A 5,728-nucleotide genomic window follows, 5' to 3' on the forward strand; every position below is an offset into this window, starting at 1 on the left:
GTAAACTCGTCCATCAAGAAAGAACTTGAGAGGTTTTAAGCCTTCAATGTAAAGATTGAATATGTAAAGAGATATTACATTACCCATGAAGATTATGAACAATTTGTAGGAACCTTAATTTATGTACGATAAGATAAAGAATGTTATCAATAAAATTAAAAATCAGTTTTGAGGAACACTTGTACACAAACATGATGAGCCTTCCTGAAATCTCAGGGTTATGGATCTTGGGGAGTACAAAAGATAGACATTCTAGGATCTTATAAACTAAAGTTTCGCCCTTCGTCGGTTAGTCTGTTTATGGTGTAGGCTCTTTGAGTTTGCGTACAACGGTGAATTCCATCACATGTAAAATTAAGTGTCGGATAGATGTCTCCAGCTTCATCTATGTACAGTTCATAGCTCCAAACTACATTAGCGTCTCCTTCGTCAGTAATTGTAATAGCAATGTGAAATCGTGGGTTACATATAGTTTGATGTTCCTTCAGCTCAAGCTATCGTAAAGAAGTAATAAATATCGGCTAATCTGTTCCATCAACATCAGACAACTTAGAATAATTATTCACACTTGAACTAATTTGTGCACTTAATAAAACTCATGGAACCCATTTGTATTGGCTGTCGTTTGGTATAATGCTACACACTATATTACATGTACTCTGCCAACCATGGGGACCAAAACCTTTAACTTCATGCTGAGCCACTTGGAGATGAACAAGAAGCAGATAAAATAAGTCGAGTCTTGTGTAAAAATTAAAAGGTAAACGTGAAAACTTCATAAGGTGTTTAATGACAATGATATATCTTAGAAAGTTAGAATATTCGCAAGTGTGGCAAATGCCACACAATAGTACCGTAAAATTGAGTATTCATGACAAGATCTTAAATTAACGTGAGGTATAACCAATGATTTTAATACATTAACTCGATTCACTATAACCCTAAATAATTACCAAAATAAGTAAAGTGTGGATGTAGATTTTGAAAAGTCACAATATTCTGTAAACTTTATACAACTTTAATCAGTAACACGAACACTGTTCAATTTTCCACCAAAATAAATGATTTTTTAAAAAATTTAACAGAAGAAGTCTTGTTTGTTAAAAATCACAGACTTTACGAGCTCTTTCTTCGAAGTATTGTAAAGGTAAGCAAATTCTAATATAACTAATTTTTTTGTTTTTGAATTTCGCACAAAGCTACACGAGAGCTATCTGCGCTGGCCTTCCCTAATTTAGCAGTGTAACACAAGGCAGCCAGTCATCAACACCCACAGCCAACTCTTGGGCTACTCTTTTACCAACGAATAGTTTGATTGATCGCATCTTTATAACGCCCCCACGGCTGAAAGGGCAAGCATGTTTGGCGCGACGGGGATGCGAACCCGCGACCCTCAGATTACGAGTCGCACGCCTTAACACGCTTGGCCATACCGGGCCAACAATACTTTATAAACAGAATCTGACAGCATGGAACTAACTCATTTTGGATATCAATAAGAGATGAATATCCTCTGTTAAGTGCTAAGGCTCAGCGAACCTGAATTCCCTGTGATAAAAAACAAGTACCGCGCGAAAATCAGTGTGGAACAGGAAATGAGAGTGTTGGTGTCCAATCAGATTCCAAGTTTAGCTGTGCAGTATCCAGTAGGCGCACACATCCCATTAGTAATTGTGGTTGTTTAAAAATGAAATAAAAGTATTGTTTTTACCTTCAATTTACGTGTATTATTCTTTCAGACGGCTACAACGTTTTAGAAGATAAATAGTTACTAAGTTTTAAGTTGTTTGGACCTAACGACTTCATAAACGGAATTGTTAGGTTTTTTTTTTTCTTTTTGCCTAAGGTGAGACAAATTGCTGAGACACTAAGGGTGCTGTGAACCGAAACAGTTTTGGACACGCTGGTAAAAGGAATGGTGCCTAAGTTAAGTGAAGTCAAATTAACATTTTTAAGCAGAACCTAACAACAGAAAGAGTGTTTATCATTTTATCTGTTGTGTTGATTATTCTATTTAGAAACGATAATCGATAATAATTAGGAAACATAACAGATGCTAATTAAGAACAACAATAATAATTAGGTGGACAATAATTACGAAGAGCAATAGATAATAATTAGAAACATCAGCGAATAATAATTAAAACCAACAATGGATAATAAATAGGACCGTCAATGGAAAATAATTAAAAACAACAACTGTTAATAATTAGGAACAACAAGGGATTTCTTTTTTTTACCGAGGGTTAGATCCGCTAATTACAGGAGATTTAACAAGGAAACTTCTAGAGTGGTATTTATTTGAATGCTATTCTAGATGTGTGCCAATTAATGTAAATGGATAAACTTAATAAAATTGAAACAATTTCTTATTACCAACAAACAAAAAAGTAACGTATATTTTTGTGTAAAGAAAAATTCATTTTCTACTGGGTTGTTATTAGGTCTGTAACCTCCTTTATTTCAATATAGATCTTTACAGAACTAATACATGACTAGCTTAAAGTATTATCTTTAATTGAAGAACTCGAAGTAGAAATGAACCAAGAAATCATATTTGAATTAAACAGATAAATTTAGTTTCTCTGTCTAATCAAAGCGGGCCAGTGGCGCAATGGATAACGCGTCTGACTACGGATCAGAAGATTCCAGGTTCGAATCCTGGCTGGCTCGATTAAGCGTTACAATTTTGGGTCCGGCATGGCCAAGCGTGTTAAGGCGTGCGACTAGTGATCTGAGGTTCGCATCCCGGTCGCGCCAAACATACTCGCCGTTTCAGCCGTGTGAGCGTTATAATGTGACGTTCAATCCCGCTATTTGTGCTAAAAGGGTAGCCCAATAGTTGGCGGTGGGTGGTGATGACTAGTTGCCTTCCGCTCTAGTCTAACACTCCTAAATTAGGGACGGCTAGCGCATATAGTCCTCGTGTCGCTTTGCGCGAAATTCGAAACACAAACAAACTGTATATTGCAAAACAACACTAGTATACTAAGACAGGTTGCTTTATGAAGGACAGTTTTATATTCTTGAATACGGTTACATCATTGCACGTGAGCAGCGTAACTGCAATTTCCATAACTTTAGCCAGGCACTACTGACTGGCCAATATACTAAAAGTAACATGTATATTGTTATGATATTTAGATTAAGCATTTCTATTTTATGTCGTCACATGTAGTTTTTCTAGGAACAACAACATAATTTATATTTATTCCCCAATTTTTTCTGGAGGTTACGAAGTCTGTCAAATTGAACCAACCCGTATGAAGATAAAGAAGTGAAAATAACACATAAATATAAAGCTTGTTTGATAAAAACGACGTTCATAATTACCTGGGGATTGTAAAGATTTTGTACGTAAAATCTGAAAATGTTCTGATCCTTAAAAATATTTTTAATCTTAAAATCAAAATTATTTTGCATGTTGAACAGTCAACATCCTGGTAACGAAAAAAATACAAGAAAATCTTTAATTAAAAGATCTTAATATTTAATTGAAAATGGCATACTTTGTTTTCCAAAGCTCGGCAGGGTGTACCAATAAACTGTCAAATATTGCAAAGATATGCTAACGTTATCAACAAATAATAGTATAATTACTTTTATGGTTACGAGCTGAGTAAATTTCACCCAACCTTTACTGGAAGGGCTATCTGCAAAATTACCACCATCTGTACCTAATGAGTGGATCTTCAAGAATTCAAAATATGAACACAGAGTACTGATCAATTCTTTCTTTCAGTTTGTTGAATGCTTATCCAGAATCAAGATACGAATAAATGTTATTTGGGTTTTCAAGTAATTTGCGTGGAGGATTTAACAGAATGATCATAGTAAGAGCATGTTATAAGAAATCCACTTATCTTCCACAGGTTCACATAGACTGGGAAGCTGTTTGAAACTATATGTTCTCAAGACGGTTTGTATGGGTATTAAATCTTTAATTAAAATAAAGTACACAACAATGTTTTGACCTTCTTAGGTCATCTTCGCAAGCAAGCTAATCAAACCTATATAGAATTCGCCCACGAAAACTATGTTTATTTTGATCGATGGTATAACTCTAAGCATATTGGTAACAGTTTTGAAAAACTAAGACAGTTATATCTAATTGACATAACCTAACATCCAACTGCACCGCCCCCTACAATCCTGTACCCGTTTATACTCTCATCCCTAAGACATATGTCCAGCAATGGTCACTTGCAAATTCTCTCTTTCTTAACCTGAAGATGACCTAGGAATGTCGAAACGCTGTTCTCTCCTTCTCAGTAAATGTTTTAATACCCATACCAGCAGTTCTGAGATGCATTTTTATTTCAAGTGGATTTCTCGTCATCAAGATCTATAGCTAGATTTTAGTGTATCACTTGGTTTCTATGTCAGATAAAGCTATAGATGTATGTTTGTCTATCACTTATTTTCCGAGGTCGGACAGACCTATAGTTGGAAGTTTGTGTATCGATTCTTTCTCTACATCAGAGAAATCTATGTTTGCTTGTCACTTGTATTTCTATGCCAGCGTAAATTATACTTGCATTTTTATTTATCAGATGAAATTTTGTGTATCTGTTATTTTATTTACGTCAGACAGATCCACCCTTGGATGTTCGTGTATCATTTGTTTTATATATCAGACAAACCTATAGTTGTATGCTTGTGTATGACTTCTTTTCCTGTGTTAGACAAATCTATTTTTCATGTATGTGCATCACATAATTTTCTAATTGAGACATATTCATACTTAGATATTTGTGTATTACTTCTTTTCTATGCCAGACATACTCATACTTGGACGTGTGTGTAACACTTGGCTTTCCATGTCAGACAGACCTATAGCTGGATATTTGAGTTTCACTTGTTTATCGACTTCGAAGAGACCTATTCAAGGATGTTCGTGTGTCAGTTCTTTTTTATGTCATGCAGATCTATACTTAACTATCATACAGACCTAAGGTTGGATGTTTGTGCATCACTTACTTTTCTATGTCTTAAGGACCTATAGTTGGATGTGTATGTATCACTTTTTTTTCTATATCAGACAAACCTATAGTTTTATATTTGTGTTTCACTTGTTTTTCTATGTCATAGAGAGCTATAGTTGTTTGTTTGTATATAATTATTTTTTTACATTAGACAGTCCTCTTGTTATATGTGTATGTGTCACTAATTTTTTTTCTATGCAGACAGACCCATATTAGATGGTTTTGTATCACCTCTCTTTTTATGTCAGACAGCTGTATAGTTGGATAATTCAGTACCAGTTATTTCTATGTGTAAGACAGATTCATACTTGAATGTTTGTGTATCGCTTGTTTTTTATATCAGACATATCCACATTCAATTTTAAAAGACAACAATAATAATATAATTATAATACGTTCCTCACGTCAAACAATCACGTAGGTTCATCAAATTTTGATTAAAATGATGAAAATACCATGACCAGGGCGCATTCGAAAGATGAAACTTTTGTCTACAGGGCCAAACTGGGAATCTTAATATTATAATAAGAATAGTATTATATTATATCTACTTGGTATTTTTTATTGGGAATGGTTTTCGCTCGATTATAAGTGCAGAGCTCAGAAAAAAGTAAAACTTAATTATTCAATTTTAGCAATAATCGATATATTTTTATATTACTTTACTGTTTCGGAAGGAAACGTAATAGAACACTTTTGTACTCATAGAAGAAATAAGTAGAAAATAATATTATTTATTACCG

The 5,728-nt window shown here is 34.2% G+C and overlaps 1 non-coding gene across 1 annotated transcript; it reads left to right on the top strand.

Annotated features, from left to right (window-relative positions):
- The first annotated feature begins 2,600 nt into the window (after nucleotides 1-2,600).
- On the top strand, nucleotides 2,601-2,673 carry TRNAR-ACG (transfer RNA arginine (anticodon ACG)). The gene has a single exon. It is a non-coding gene; the product is annotated as a tRNA-Arg (tRNA).
- The last annotated feature ends 3,055 nt before the right edge of the window (nucleotides 2,674-5,728 follow it).

Source organism: Tachypleus tridentatus, chromosome 1, assembly GCF_004210375.1.
Source record: "Tachypleus tridentatus isolate NWPU-2018 chromosome 1, ASM421037v1, whole genome shotgun sequence".
NCBI classification, from domain to species: domain Eukaryota; kingdom Metazoa; phylum Arthropoda; class Merostomata; order Xiphosura; family Limulidae; genus Tachypleus; species Tachypleus tridentatus.